The sequence below is a fragment of the Schistocerca piceifrons genome, chromosome 2 (genome assembly GCF_021461385.2).
Source record: "Schistocerca piceifrons isolate TAMUIC-IGC-003096 chromosome 2, iqSchPice1.1, whole genome shotgun sequence".
NCBI classification, from domain to species: Eukaryota; Metazoa; Arthropoda; class Insecta; order Orthoptera; family Acrididae; genus Schistocerca; species Schistocerca piceifrons.
The window spans coordinates 92,307,136-92,321,160 of record NC_060139.1 but is presented as its reverse complement, the minus strand read 5'-3'; the positions used below and the strand labels follow the sequence as shown (position 1 = coordinate 92,321,160).

General features: G+C 45.2%; 22 non-coding genes across 22 annotated transcripts; 11 read left to right on the top strand and 11 right to left on the bottom strand.

The window, feature by feature from the left end:
• Positions 1–5,760: 5,760 nt before the first annotated feature.
• Trnaq-cug lies at positions 5,761–5,832 on the bottom strand. Its single transcript has one exon. It is a non-coding gene; the product is annotated as a tRNA-Gln (tRNA).
• A 248-nt stretch (positions 5,833–6,080) lies between these two features.
• On the top strand, positions 6,081–6,169 carry Trnay-gua. The gene is given in 2 exon segments: positions 6,081–6,117; positions 6,134–6,169. It is a non-coding gene; the product is annotated as a tRNA-Tyr (tRNA).
• A 358-nt stretch (positions 6,170–6,527) lies between these two features.
• Positions 6,528–6,599, bottom strand: Trnaq-cug. Its single transcript has one exon. It is a non-coding gene; the product is annotated as a tRNA-Gln (tRNA).
• Positions 6,600–6,847: 248 nt separating this feature from the next.
• Positions 6,848–6,936, top strand: Trnay-gua. The gene is given in 2 exon segments: positions 6,848–6,884; positions 6,901–6,936. It is a non-coding gene; the product is annotated as a tRNA-Tyr (tRNA).
• A 358-nt stretch (positions 6,937–7,294) lies between these two features.
• Trnaq-cug lies at positions 7,295–7,366 on the bottom strand. The gene has a single exon. It is a non-coding gene; the product is annotated as a tRNA-Gln (tRNA).
• A 248-nt stretch (positions 7,367–7,614) lies between these two features.
• Trnay-gua lies at positions 7,615–7,703 on the top strand. Its single transcript is given in 2 exon segments — positions 7,615–7,651; positions 7,668–7,703. It is a non-coding gene; the product is annotated as a tRNA-Tyr (tRNA).
• A 358-nt stretch (positions 7,704–8,061) lies between these two features.
• Positions 8,062–8,133, bottom strand: Trnaq-cug. Its single transcript has one exon. It is a non-coding gene; the product is annotated as a tRNA-Gln (tRNA).
• Positions 8,134–8,381: 248 nt separating this feature from the next.
• Trnay-gua lies at positions 8,382–8,470 on the top strand. The gene is given in 2 exon segments: positions 8,382–8,418; positions 8,435–8,470. It is a non-coding gene; the product is annotated as a tRNA-Tyr (tRNA).
• A 358-nt stretch (positions 8,471–8,828) lies between these two features.
• Trnaq-cug lies at positions 8,829–8,900 on the bottom strand. The gene has a single exon. It is a non-coding gene; the product is annotated as a tRNA-Gln (tRNA).
• A 248-nt stretch (positions 8,901–9,148) lies between these two features.
• On the top strand, positions 9,149–9,238 carry Trnay-gua. Its single transcript is given in 2 exon segments — positions 9,149–9,185; positions 9,202–9,238. It is a non-coding gene; the product is annotated as a tRNA-Tyr (tRNA).
• A 357-nt stretch (positions 9,239–9,595) lies between these two features.
• On the bottom strand, positions 9,596–9,667 carry Trnaq-cug. Its single transcript has one exon. It is a non-coding gene; the product is annotated as a tRNA-Gln (tRNA).
• Positions 9,668–9,915: 248 nt separating this feature from the next.
• Positions 9,916–10,004, top strand: Trnay-gua. The gene is given in 2 exon segments: positions 9,916–9,952; positions 9,969–10,004. It is a non-coding gene; the product is annotated as a tRNA-Tyr (tRNA).
• Positions 10,005–10,362: 358 nt separating this feature from the next.
• Trnaq-cug lies at positions 10,363–10,434 on the bottom strand. The gene has a single exon. It is a non-coding gene; the product is annotated as a tRNA-Gln (tRNA).
• Positions 10,435–10,682: 248 nt separating this feature from the next.
• On the top strand, positions 10,683–10,771 carry Trnay-gua. Its single transcript is given in 2 exon segments — positions 10,683–10,719; positions 10,736–10,771. It is a non-coding gene; the product is annotated as a tRNA-Tyr (tRNA).
• Positions 10,772–11,129: 358 nt separating this feature from the next.
• Trnaq-cug lies at positions 11,130–11,201 on the bottom strand. The gene has a single exon. It is a non-coding gene; the product is annotated as a tRNA-Gln (tRNA).
• A 248-nt stretch (positions 11,202–11,449) lies between these two features.
• On the top strand, positions 11,450–11,538 carry Trnay-gua. Its single transcript is given in 2 exon segments — positions 11,450–11,486; positions 11,503–11,538. It is a non-coding gene; the product is annotated as a tRNA-Tyr (tRNA).
• A 358-nt stretch (positions 11,539–11,896) lies between these two features.
• Positions 11,897–11,968, bottom strand: Trnaq-cug. Its single transcript has one exon. It is a non-coding gene; the product is annotated as a tRNA-Gln (tRNA).
• Positions 11,969–12,216: 248 nt separating this feature from the next.
• Trnay-gua lies at positions 12,217–12,305 on the top strand. Its single transcript is given in 2 exon segments — positions 12,217–12,253; positions 12,270–12,305. It is a non-coding gene; the product is annotated as a tRNA-Tyr (tRNA).
• Positions 12,306–12,663: 358 nt separating this feature from the next.
• Positions 12,664–12,735, bottom strand: Trnaq-cug. The gene has a single exon. It is a non-coding gene; the product is annotated as a tRNA-Gln (tRNA).
• Positions 12,736–12,983: 248 nt separating this feature from the next.
• On the top strand, positions 12,984–13,072 carry Trnay-gua. Its single transcript is given in 2 exon segments — positions 12,984–13,020; positions 13,037–13,072. It is a non-coding gene; the product is annotated as a tRNA-Tyr (tRNA).
• Positions 13,073–13,430: 358 nt separating this feature from the next.
• Positions 13,431–13,502, bottom strand: Trnaq-cug. Its single transcript has one exon. It is a non-coding gene; the product is annotated as a tRNA-Gln (tRNA).
• A 248-nt stretch (positions 13,503–13,750) lies between these two features.
• Positions 13,751–13,839, top strand: Trnay-gua. Its single transcript is given in 2 exon segments — positions 13,751–13,787; positions 13,804–13,839. It is a non-coding gene; the product is annotated as a tRNA-Tyr (tRNA).
• The last annotated feature ends 186 nt before the right edge of the window (positions 13,840–14,025 follow it).

Here is a 14,025-nt window from a genome sequence, read left to right as displayed (position 1 = left end):
TATGGCAGCGCTGAGTAGCAGTGTGTGGAAACGAAAGACAGGGACGGACGTAAAGCAATCAGTACGAATAAGAAAGTATGCAGGGCCTCTGGTAGCTCAGTTGGTACGCGTTCCGCTTTAGACGCCGTGCAGTGTGGACGTGCCTAGTCTTCCGCTCCGCCGTAGCGTTACGTATAGTGGACTATCGTTTTTGTTACGTGTTGTGTTGCAACTTCTGAGAGTATTTCTCCGTCGTTGTTTCGTACCTTGTGTTACTTTCTGTCCTTATTTCAGTGTTTTTTGTGTAGCGGTTTCGACCGCATATTTTGAAAATGTCGTCCCAGGTTATTCCTCGTCAGGCTACAGTTAGTTTTGCTTTTGACAAGTCAACCCGCCATGTGCAACCTAGTTCTCTTGAGATTCATGATTGGTTGGTAGATACCTTTGGTGTTCATTCGGATCAGGTGCACACTGCTTATTTTGATACCGAACTGTATGTTTTCTTTGTTAAGTTTATGGACCCACTTCAGGTTGATAAAATTCTTTCTAAATATGGTCATCAAGTTCTCTTTCGGCATCGGGATGATTCTGTAAGTACCGTGCTGCTTTCCAATGCTTCCATCACGTATACCAATGTTCGTGTTTACAACCTTCCACCGGAGGTGGATAATGTCTATCTTAAGGAGGGTCTACAGAAGTATGGTGATGTAAAGAGCATTCGCCTTGAACGCTGGTCAAGCCAACATCGCCTGCAATGTTACAGTGGTATTCGTTCAGTCGAAATGCACGTTAAGCAGAATATTCCATCTCACCTGCAGATCGGTGGATATCGTGTCCATGTAACATATAGTGGTCAGGTTGGCACCTGTTTTTTGTGCAATGAAAGTGGTCACGTGCGTACCGACTGTCCGCGGAGAGTTTTTGTTTTAAAAAATTCTCTCGAACAGCGTCGCAAGTTAACGGTCGCTGACCTCGTTGCAGGTGGTTCTGCTCTTGGTGTAGCACAGTCCAGTGGTAGTAGCGCCCCGCCACAGGTTTTGCGCACCCCTGATACAGAATTTCCTCCTTTGCGTGCTAAATCTGATGTTGTTCCGTCTGTCCCTCAGGTGGGTGTGCCACTTTTGAATAATAAGAGGCGTCGCCCACACGATGGAAATAGTACGGATGAGGATCTCCCTGAGATGCCCCAGTCCGAGCGACCGGCATCCTCCGAGCCCCTGTGTACTGTAGCTGCTCCCTGCCCTCCTGAGGTAGCGGTTCCGGTGGCGGCTGCTGGCGCCCCTCCGGCCTCCGACGCAGCTTCTCTCGAGTCGGGTCGTCGGTCGGGCCTGTTGGCGCCGTCTTCCGAACCGACTTCGATGTCACAACAAGTGGAGCCGCGACAACTTCCTGCTTCGCTGCCCCATACCTCTGCCAGCGGAGCTGCTCCGCTTCCTTCCAACTCTGCGGCCTCGGACCTTCCTGCTCACGTTTCGCCTCCGTGCAGTCCATGTTTGCCGGAAGCTAGTGCAGGTGTTGACCATTCCGTTTTGTCGGATGTCTCCCCCGCGACCCCGGATCCCGCATGTGGACCGGCGCGGGTGGTGTCGGATACAGAACTTGACCCTCCTACGTCACCGGCGGCTGAAGTTTCCTTGCCCGTCAGCCGACGCAAGTTACGCATTCAGCCGAACGTTAATGCTGTTCGTAAAAAACCGAAACGTAAGGGATCCGCGGAACGGGGTTGCAGTCCCCCTCCCTCGGATGCCTCCGTCACCCCTGCTATGGACTGTGACGCTGGTGCGTCGGTGTAGGTGATTTGTTTTCTCGCTTTTCTCTCTATGGTTCAAGCATACACCTTTCTTACCTTAAATGTTAACCGTATTGAGTCCGACGTTCGCATTGCCTCTTTGCGGCAGTTTATTTACGACGCCTGTGCGGACGTAGTGTTTTTGCAGGAAGTGTTGTTTTCTGATCTCTCTCTACCTGGATTTCAAACTGTTTTTAATGTCGCGCCGGAATATTCAACAGGAACTGCTCTTTTCTTTCGAGAGGGCATTCCTATTACTGACATTGAATTCCTTGACTCTGGCCGTGGGATTGGTTGTCGTCTTTTTGATCTCCGCCTCGTTGTTTTGTATGCCCCCTCTGGTTCGGGTCACACTGTGGCTCGATCGCGCTTTTATAAAGAAGAGCTTATTTATCTTTTGCGCCAGAGTCCTCGGAGTCTCCTGCTCGGAGGCGATTTTAATTGTGTTTTACGCCCTGCAGACCAGTCCCCCAATTTTAATTATTGCCGTGATTTACATGACTTAGTTCGTACGATGCATCTGCGTGATGTTTGGGAACACAAATATCCAACCCTGGTGAAATATACGTTTTTTACCGCGTCCTCATGCAGTAGACTCGACAGATTCTATTTATCTGATTTTTTATGTGATAAAATTCTTTCTGTCGATGTTATTCCTACTAGTTTTTCTGACCATTGTGCTTTTACTGCAACTGTAAATCTTAGTCGCCAACCTGCAAAACTTTATCGTTCCCAGTGGATGTTAAATGTTTCCCACCTTGCCGACAGTGCTATGGATGATGTTATAAGTGGCGTGTGGGAGCGATGTCTTCGCTCTGTCCCGCGATACCCCTCCTTGCTGGTTTGGTGGACTGCGTTTGCCAAGCCCAAGATTCGTCAGACTTTGATTTTCTACTGTGCTGCTAGGACGCGTGATTTTAAGAACACGTATGAATATTACTACTCTGTCCTGCGTGAACTATATGACGCGGCGGGTACCTCTCCACTGCGGATCCATGATGTTCGTCGTATTAAAGCCAAGCTCTTGAGCCTTAAACGACGACAGATGGATGGTCTGCGAGTTAAGTCGAAACCTCACTCTCTTGTTGAAGGTGAACTGACATCCTTGTACCACCTGCTACGGCATCAGACTCGTCGTCGTCGCTCCTTCATCTCTTCTCTTACGGTGGATGATGGGCGACAGCTTAGTGCACAGGAGGAAATGGTTCGTGCTCTTCATCAGTATTACACTAGTCTCTATTCTGCCGATGATTCTGGTGAGTCTCTTTCGGATGATGTCTTTGGGGATCTAACTGCGACGATCGCGCCTGACGCGAACGGCGAATTTCTCCGGGAGTTCCAGGTAGATGATGTTTTCGATTTTATTGCTCGCTCTCCGTCCAGTAAATCGCCGGGTCCAGACGGCCTGCCTAAAGAATTTTATCTCCGTTTTTGGCCTCTTTTGGGTGGCATTTTTACGCAGATTTTAAATGAGATTGTCAGAGGGATGGATGTGCCTGCCGATTTTAAAGTAGGGAAAATTGTTTTAATTCCGAAGTCCTCTGGTCGTTTATCTGCTGCCAATCTTCGTCCGCTCACATTGCTGAATTTTGACTATAAGACAGCTGCTAGAGCGCTCAATAGCCGGCTGTCTTCTCTGCTTCGGGGTGTGATTGGTGCACATCAATGTTGTTTTCATGATAGATCTATTCTGACACCAGTAGCCGAATATCGGGATGTTGTCTCGGTTGCGGCGGTTACAAACGTACATTGTGCCTTTGCCTTCCTTGATTTTTATAAGGCTTTTGATCACGTCAGTCATGTGTTTTTAGATCGTGTTTTAGGTACAATAGGTTTTAACGCTTCATCACGTGGTGTTCTTGGCAATTTGTACAGGGGAATAACAGCTCGGGTGTCTGTCAATGGGCAGCTGACGCCGCCCATTGCTATCCGCCGCGGAGTGCCTCAGGGTAGTCCGCTCTCTATGTCTTTATTCGTTTTGTCCCTGGAACCGCTGCTTCGGACTATTGCTCTCAAGCTTCAGGGTATGTCCCTCTCTGGTGGGAAGCTCTCGGTTAAGGCATATGCGGATGATGTCGTTGTTCTCCTCCGTCAACGAGATGATATCCCGTTGTTGAAAGGGGCAGTTGATGCATACTGTCGTGTCTCTGGAGCGCGTCTCAATCAGGGTAAATGTAAGTTCCTTGATATTCGAGGATTTCGCGATGCTGACGTCCCTTGGGCCACTTTTGTCGATCGCCATACGTCCTTGGGGATTATCATTGATCGGTGTCCTCTAAAAATGGCGGCTCTCAATTGGAAGTATGTCACCGAGAAGATACAGGGGGCTCTGATGGTCCATGAGCAGCGCTCTGCTACCATTTTGCAAAAAGTCCGAATTTTAGACACCTACGTCCTATGTAAAGCTTATTATGTTGCTCAGCTGTTCCCACTTCCCATGATGGTGGCGAAAAGGTTGCGCCAATTGTCTAGCAGGATTATATGGAAGGGCCATCTATTCAAGTTACGTTACGAGGTAATGACGAAACCGCGTCTCTCCGGAGGCTTGGGCCTCTCTGACATTACTCGCAAGGCGTCTGCTTTGTACGTCCGCCGAACGACTCTAATTGTTACGCAAGAAGTGACTTCAATTACATCCAGGCTTTTTACTGTTGTGCGTCCGGCGAGCCTTGCTCCACCTGTCGATGTCGGACGCCTAAATTTTAAGTTGAAACACATTCGGGAATTTTACATTGCGGTGAGTTACCTCGGTGACGTCTTCTTGCGGCGACCGGTGCCAACGACCAAGAGCTTGATTGCCCGCTGGGAGGGGCTGGCCAGTCCCAATCCAATAGAACTGGCGTCTCCATCCGTGTCCTGGAGGAACGTCTGGAAGAACGTTAGTCTGCCGATCCACTCTATGGCCGTGGCGTCCACGTGGTATAGGGTAATAAATAATTTGGTTCCCACCAATGTACGACTGCACCGTATTGGTCTTTCTGACACGGACACCTGTACTCGGTGTGGTCTCCTGGATACCCTTGAACATCGATTCACCTGCTGTGGGCACCTTGCTAATTGGCGTTGGCTCAGGAAACAACTTGCTTTTGTCACTAGGTCTGCTGAAGCCGCTTATACTATTGACATCATCGTCCGGCCCGATTCTTCCTTTTTTCCGCGGACGAAGCTCCATACCGTCATGTGGTTGATTGGCCATTTCGTACATTTTGTCAACAGTTGTCATGAAGAGGATGGACACCTAGCGTTTCGGCAGTACATGCTTACTGCTTACTGGCAGCGCTTGCGATTGCCAGGCCTCCGAGATGATTTTGCCAATATGCTTAGCCTGACATTTGATAGAGAGGGTGTTGGCTAAGGTCACCTGTGTGAGCCATTTTCTTTTATACTGTTTCTGAATTTGCCGCCTTTATGTATGTTTCTTCTCTACACCAGGACTGAAGTTTTCGTGTTTTAACCTTTATTTCAGTAAGCAGTCTACATTATATAGTCATGTTTTAGGATTTTAATTTCAGTACTGTAAAAAAAAAAAAAAAAAAAAAAAAAAAAAAAAAAAAAAAAAGTTGGTAGAGCGGTGGACTGTAGTGGAAGGTTCACAGTTATCCATAGGTCGCTGGTTCAAATCCGGCCCAGAGGACTGTTTTTCTAATCTCAGGAGCAAAGAGGCTCCAGAGCATGCCCACTCGGTCAGAACCTCCCTATGTTTTAAACCTATTTTAAAGGAAATTCATTTGCTCAGCTTCTAGTAGCTAGTTGATAATCATGGGATTCTTAGCCTTCGTAGGATAATGATATTTCTTCGAATTATAGTAAAATTGCTTGCTCTTACAGGCATTACTCGTTTAATGTGCTATATAGGTCACATAGTCGCACCAATATTCAGCCGTTTCATAGACATCTCGTTTTTAATACAAACGTAGAAACTACACCCCTGAGCCTATCGCTGTTACTTCCTCGGCGAGAAACGCTTATTACAGAAAATTTAGACTAAACGAAGGTTCCACCGAGATTCGAACTCGGATCGCTGGATTCAGAGTCCAGAGTGCTAACCGTTACACCATGGAACCAGACAGGAGAATGGGACTCGTAAATACACTTAGCAGTGTTCTGACGTACTTCAGACACTTCCTACTTGCATTTTTTAACATAATTGACACGATCGAGCATTATAAAACTTAATCAGGGCAATGTTTGCACTTGCAGCCGATGACTGCATTTCCTGTGCGTCTATATGGCAGCGCTGAGTAGCAGTGTGTGGAAACGAAAGACAGGGACGGACGTAAAGCAATCAGTACGAATAAGAAAGTATGCAGGGCCTCTGGTAGCTCAGTTGGTAGAGCGGTGGACTGTAGTGGAAGGTTCACAGTTATCCATAGGTCGCTGGTTCAAATCCGGCCCATAGGACTGTTTTTCTAATCTCAGGAGCAAAGAGGCTCCAGAGCATGCCCACTCGGTCAGAACCTCCCTATGTTTTAAACCTATTTTAAAGGAAATTCATTTGCTCAGCTTCTAGTAGCTAGTTGATAATCATGGGATTCTTAGCCTTCGTAGGATAATGATATTTCTTCGAATTATAGTAAAATTGCTTGCTCTTACAGGCATTACTCGTTTAATGTGCTATATAGGTCACATAGTCGCACCAATATTCAGCCGTTTCATAGACATCTCGTTTTTAATACAAACGTAGAAACTACACCCCTGAGCCTATCGCTGTTACTTCCTCGGCGAGAAACGCTTATTACAGAAAATTTAGACTAAACGAAGGTTCCACCGAGATTCGAACTCGGATCGCTGGATTCAGAGTCCAGAGTGCTAACCGTTACACCATGGAACCAGACAGAAGAATGGGACTCGTAAATACACTTAGCAGTGTTCTGACGTACTTCAGACACTTCCTACTTGCATTTTTTAACATAATTGACACGATCGAGCATTATAAAACATAATCTGGGCAATGTTTGCACTTGCAGCCGATGACTGCATTTCCTGTGCGTCTATATGGCAGCGCTGAGTAGCAGTGTGTGGAAACGAAAGACAGGGACGGACGTAAAGCAATCAGTACGAATAAGAAAGTATGCAGGGCCTCTGGTAGCTCAGTTGGTAGAGCGGTGGACTGTAGTGGAACATTCACAGTTATCCATAGGTCGCTGGTTCAAATCCGGCCCAGAGGACTGTTTTTCTAATCTCAGGAGCAAAGAGGCTCCAGAGCATGCCCACTCGGTCAGAACCTCCCTATGTTTTAAACCTATTTTAAAGGAAATTCATTTGCTCAGCTTCTAGTAGCTAGTTGATAATCATGGGATTCTTAGCCTTCGTAGGATAATGATATTTCTTCGAATTATAGTAAAATTGCTTGCTCTTACAGGCATTACTCGTTTAATGTGCTATATAGGTCACATAGTCGCACCAATATTCAGCCGTTTCATAGACATCTCGTTTTTAATACAAACGTAGAAACTACACCCCTGAGCCTATCGCTGTTACTTCCTCGGCGAGAAACGCTTATTACAGAAAATTTAGACTAAACGAAAGTTCCACCGAGATTCGAACTCGGATCGCTGGATTCAGAGTCCAGAGCGCTAACCGTTACACCATGGAACCAGACAGGAGAATGGGACTCGTAAATACACTTAGCAGTGTTCTGACGTACTTCAGACACTTCCTACTTGCATTTTTTAACATAATTGACACGATCGAGCATTATAAAACTTAATCTGGGCAATGTTTGCACTTGCAGCCGATGACTGCATTTCCTGTGCGTCTATATGGCAGCGCTGAGTAGCAGTGTGTGGAAACGAAAGACAGGGACGGACGTAAAGCAATCAGTACGAATAAGAAAGTATGCAGGGCCTCTGGTAGCTCAGTTGGTAGAGCGGTGGACTGTAGTGGAAGGTTCACAGTTATCCATAGGTCGCTGGTTCAAATCCGGCCCAGAGGACTGTTTTTCTAATCTCAGGAGCAAAGAGGCTCCAGAGCATGCCCACTCGGTCAGAACCTCCCTATGTTTTAAACCTATTTTAAAGGAAATTCATTTGCTCAGCTTCTAGTAGCTAGTTGATAATCATGGGATTCTTAGCCTTCGTAGGATAATGATATTTCTTCGAATTATAGTAAAATTGCTTGCTCTTACAGGCATTACTCGTTTAATGTGCTATATAGGTCACATAGTCGCACCAATATTCAGCCGTTTCATAGACATCTCGTTTTTAATACAAACGTAGAAACTACACCCCTGAGCCTATCGCTGTTACTTCCTCGGCGAGAAACGCTTATTACAGAAAATTTAGACTAAACGAAGGTTCCACCGAGATTCGAACTCGGATCGCTGGATTCAGAGTCCAGAGTGCTAACCGTTACACCATGGAACCAGACAGGAGAATGGGACTCGTAAATACACTTAGCAGTGTTCTGACGTACTTCAGACACTTCCTACTTGCATTTTTTAACATAATTGACACGATCGAGCATTATAAAACTTAATCTGGGCAATGTTTGCACTTGCAGCCGATGACTGCATTTCCTGTGCGTCTATATGGCAGCGCTGAGTAGCAGTGTGTGGAAACGAAAGACAGGGACGGACGTAAAGCAATCAGTACGAATAAGAAAGTATGCAGGGCCTCTGGTAGCTCAGTTGGTAGAGCGGTGGACTGTAGTGGAAGGTTCACAGTTATCCATAGGTCGCTGGTTCAAATCCGGCCCAGAGGACTGTTTTTCTAATCTCAGGAGCAAAGAGGCTCCAGAGCATGCCCACTCGGTCAGAACCTCCCTATGTTTTAAACCTATTTTAAAGGAAATTCATTTGCTCAGCTTCTAGTAGCTAGTTGATAATCATGGGATTCTTAGCCTTCGTAGGATAATGATATTTCTTCGAATTATAGTAAAATTGCTTGCTCTTACAGGCATTACTCGTTTAATGTGCTATATAGGTCACATAGTCGCACCAATATTCAGCCGTTTCATAGACATCTCGTTTTTAATACAAACGTAGAAACTACACCCCTGAGCCTATCGCTGTTACTTCCTCGGCGAGAAACGCTTATTACAGAAAATTTAGACTAAACGAAGGTTCCACCGAGATTCGAACTCGGATCGCTGGATTCAGAGTCCAGAGTGCTAACCGTTACACCATGGAACCAGACAGGAGAATGGGACTCGTAAATACACTTAGCAGTGTTCTGACGTACTTCAGACACTTCCTACTTGCATTTTTTAACATAATTGACACGATCGAGCATTATAAAACTTAATCTGGGCAATGTTTGCACTTGCAGCCGATGACTGCATTTCCTGTGCGTCTATATGGCAGCGCTGAGTAGCAGTGTGTGGAAACGAAAGACAGGGACGGACGTAAAGCAATCAGTACGAATAAGAAAGTATGCAAGGTATCTGGTAGCTCAGTTGGTAGAGCGGTGGACTGTAGTGGAAGATTCACAGTTATCCATAGGTCGCTGGTTCAAATCCGGCCCAGAGGACTGTTTTTCTAATCTCAGGAGCAAAGAGGCTCCAGAGCATGCCCACTCGGTCAGAACCTCCCTATGTTTTAAACCTATTTTAAAGGAAATTCATTTGCTCAGCTTCTAGTAGCTAGTTGATAATCATGGGATTCTTAGCCTTCGTAGGATAATGATATTTCTTCGAATTATAGTAAAATTGCTTGCTCTTACAGGCATTACTCGTTTAATGTGCTATATAGGTCACATAGTCGCACCAATATTCAGCCGTTTCATAGACATCTCGTTTTTAATACAAACGTAGAAACTACACCCCTGAGCCTATCGCTGTTACTTCCTCGGCGAGAAACGCTTATTACAGAAAATTTAGACTAAACGAAGGTTCCACCGAGATTCGAACTCGGATCGCTGGATTCAGAGTCCAGAGTGCTAACCGTTACACCATGGAACCAGACAGGAGAATGGGACTCGTAAATACACTTAGCAGTGTTCTGACGTACTTCAGACACTTCCTACTTGCATTTTTTAACATAATTGACACGATCGAGCATTATAAAACTTAATCTGGGCAATGTTTGCACTTGCAGCCGATGACTGCATTTCCTGTGCGTCTATATGGCAGCGCTGAGTAGCAGTGTGTGGAAACGAAAGACAGGGACGGACGTAAAGCAATCAGTACGAATAAGAAAGTATGCAGGGCCTCTGGTAGCTCAGTTGGTAGAGCGGTGGACTGTAGTGGAAGGTTCACAGTTATCCATAGGTCGCTGGTTCAAATCCGGCCCAGAGGACTGTTTTTCTAATCTCAGGAGCAAAGAGGCTCCAGAGCATGCCCACTCGGTCAGAACCTCCCTATGTTTTAAACCTATTTTAAAGGAAATTCATTTGCTCAGCTTCTAGTAGCTAGTTGATAATCATGGGATTCTTAGCCTTCGTAGGATAATGATATTTCTTCGAATTATAGTAAAATTGCTTGCTCTTACAGGCATTACTCGTTTAATGTGCTATATAGGTCACATAGTCGCACCAATATTCAGCCGTTTCATAGACATCTCGTTTTTAATACAAACGTAGAAACTACACCCCTGAGCCTATCGCTGTTACTTCCTCGGCGAGAAACGCTTATTACAGAAAATTTAGACTAAACGAAGGTTCCACCGAGATTCGAACTCGGATCGCTGGATTCAGAGTCCAGAGTGCTAACCGTTACACCATGGAACCAGACAGGAGAATGGGACTCGTAAATACACTTAGCAGTGTTCTGACGTACTTCAGACACTTCCTACTTGCATTTTTTAACATAATTGACACGATCGAGCATTATAAAACTTAATCTGGGCAATGTTTGCACTTGCAGCCGATGACTGCATTTCCTGTGCGTCTATATGGCAGCGCTGAGTAGCAGTGTGTGGAAACGAAAGACAGGGACGGACGTAAAGCAATCAGTACGAATAAGAAAGTATGCAGGGCCTCTGGTAGCTCAGTTGGTAGAGCGGTGGACTGTAGTGGAAGGTTCACAGTTATCCATAGGTCGCTGGTTCAAATCCGGCCCAGAGGACTGTTTTTCTAATCTCAGGAGCATAGAGGCTCCAGAGCATGCCCACTCGGTCAGAACCTCCCTATGTTTTAAACCTATTTTAAAGGAAATTCATTTGCTCAGCTTCTAGTAGCTAGTTGATAATCATGGGATTCTTAGCCTTCGTAGGATAATGATATTTCTTCGAATTATAGTAAAATTGCTTGCTCTTACAGGCATTACTCGTTTAATGTGCTATATAGGTCACATAGTCGCACCAATATTCAGCCGTTTCATAGACATCTCGTTTTTAATACAAACGTAGAAACTACACCCCTGAGCCTATCGCTGTTACTTCCTCGGCGAGAAACGCTTATTACAGAAAATTTAGACTAAACGAAGGTTCCACCGAGATTCGAACTCGGATCGCTGGATTCAGAGTCCAGAGTGCTAACCGTTACACCATGGAACCAGACAGGAGAATGGGACTCGTAAATACACTTAGCAGTGTTCTGACGTACTTCAGACACTTCCTACTTGCATTTTTTAACATAATTGACACGATCGAGCATTATAAAACTTAATCAGGGCAATGTTTGCACTTGCAGCCGATGACTGCATTTCCTGTGCGTCTATATGGCAGCGCTGAGTAGCAGTGTGTGGAAACGAAAGACAGGGACGGACGTAAAGCAATCAGTACGAATAAGAAAGTATGCAGGGCCTCTGGTAGCTCAGTTGGTAGAGCGGTGGACTGTAGTGGAAGGTTCACAGTTATCCATAGGTCGCTGGTTCAAATCCGGCCCATAGGACTGTTTTTCTAATCTCAGGAGCAAAGAGGCTCCAGAGCATGCCCACTCGGTCAGAACCTCCCTATGTTTTAAACCTATTTTAAAGGAAATTCATTTGCTCAGCTTCTAGTAGCTAGTTGATAATCATGGGATTCTTAGCCTTCGTAGGATAATGATATTTCTTCGAATTATAGTAAAATTGCTTGCTCTTACAGGCATTACTCGTTTAATGTGCTATATAGGTCACATAGTCGCACCAATATTCAGCCGTTTCATAGACATCTCGTTTTTAATACAAACGTAGAAACTACACCCCTGAGCCTATCGCTGTTACTTCCTCGGCGAGAAACGCTTATTACAGAAAATTTAGACTAAACGAAGGTTCCACCGAGATTCGAACTCGGATCGCTGGATTCAGAGTCCAGAGTGCTAATCGTTACACCATGGAACCAGACAGGAGAATGGGACTCGTAAATACACTTAGCAGTGTTCTGACGTACTTCAGACACTTCCTACTTGCATTTTTTAACATAATTGACACGATCGAGCATTATAAAACTTAATCTGGGCAATGTTTGCACTTGCAGCCGATGACTGCATTTCCTGTGCGTCTATATGGCAGCGCTGAGTAGCAGTGTGTGGAAACGAAAGACAGGGACGGACGTAAAGCAATCAGTACGAATAAGAAAGTATGCAGGGCCTCTGGTAGCTCAGTTGGTAGAGCGGTGGACTGTAGTGGAAGGTTCACAGTTATCCATAGGTCGCTGGTTCAAATCCGGCCCAGAGGACTGTTTTTCTAATCTCAGGAGCAAAGAGGCTCCAGAGCATGCCCACTCGGTCAGAACCTCCCTATGTTTTAAACCTATTTTAAAGGAAATTCATTTGCTCAGCTTCTAGTAGCTAGTTGATAATCATGGGATTCTTAGCCTTCGTAGGATAATGATATTTCTTCGAATTATAGTAAAATTGCTTGCTCTTACAGGCATTACTCGTTTAATGTGCTATATAGGTCACATAGTCGCACCAATATTCAGCCGTTTCATAGACATCTCGTTTTTAATACAAACGTAGAAACTACACCCCTGAGCCTATCGCTGTTACTTCCTCGGCGAGAAACGGTTATTACAGAAAATTTAGACTAAACGAAGGTTCCACCGAGATTCGAACTCGGATCGCTGGATTCAGAGTCCAGAGTGCTAACCGTTACACCATGGAACCAGACAGGAGAATGGGACTCGTAAATACACTTAGCAGTGTTCTGACGTACTTCAGACACTTCCTACTTGCATTTTTTAACATAATTGACACGATCGAGCATTATAAAACTTAATCTGGGCAATGTTTGCACTTGCAGCCGATGACTGCATTTCCTGTGCGTCTATATGGCAGCGCTGAGTAGCAGTGTGTGGAAACGAAAGACAGGGACGGACGTAAAGCAATCAGTACGAATAAAAAAGTATGCAGGGCCTCTGGTAGCTCAGTTGGTAGAGCGGTGGACTGTAGTGGAAGATTCACAGTTATCCATAGGTCGCTGGTTCAAATCCGGCCCAGAGGACTGTTTTTCTAATCTCAGGAGCAAAGAGGCTCCAGAGCATGTCCACTCGGTCAGAACCTCCCTATGTTTTAAACCTATTTTAAAGGAAATTCATTTGCTCAGCTTCTAGTAGCTAGTTGATAATCATGGGATTCTTAGCCTTCGTAGGATAATGATATTTCTTCGAATTATAGTAAAATTGCTTGCTCTTACAGGCATTACTCGTTTAATGTGCTATATAGGTCACATAGTCGCACCAATATTCAGCCGTTTCATAGACATCTCGTTTTTAATACAAACGTAGAAACTACACCCCTGAGCCTATCGCTGTTACTTCCTCGGCGAGAAACGCTTATTACAGAAAATTTAGACTAAACGAAGGTTCCACCGAGATTCGAACTCGGATCGCTGGATTCAGAGTCCAGAGTGCTAACCGTTACACCATGGAACCAGACAGGAGAATGGGACTCGTAAATACACTTAGCAGTGTTCTGACGTACTTCAGACACTTCCTACTTGCATTTTTTAACATAATTGACACGATCGAGCATTATAAAACTTAATCTGGGCAATGTTTGCACTTGCAGCCGATGACTGCATTTCCTGTGCGTCTATATGGCAGCGCTGAGTAGCAGTGTGTGGAAACGAAAGACAGGGACGGACGTAAAGCAATCAGTACGAATAAGAAAGTATGCAGGGCCTCTGGTAGCTCAGTTGGTAGAGCGGTGGACTGTAGTGGAAGATTCACAGTTATCCATAGGTCGCTGGTTCAAATCCGGCCCAGAGGACTGTTTTTCTAATCTCAGGAGCAAAGAGGCTCCAGAGCATGCCCACTCGGTCAGAACCTCCCTATGTTTTAAACCTATTTTAAAGGAAATTCATTTGCTCAGCTTCTAGTAGCTAGTTGATAATCATGGGATTCTTAGCCTTCGTAGGATAATGATATTTCTTCGAATTATAGTAAAATTGCTTGC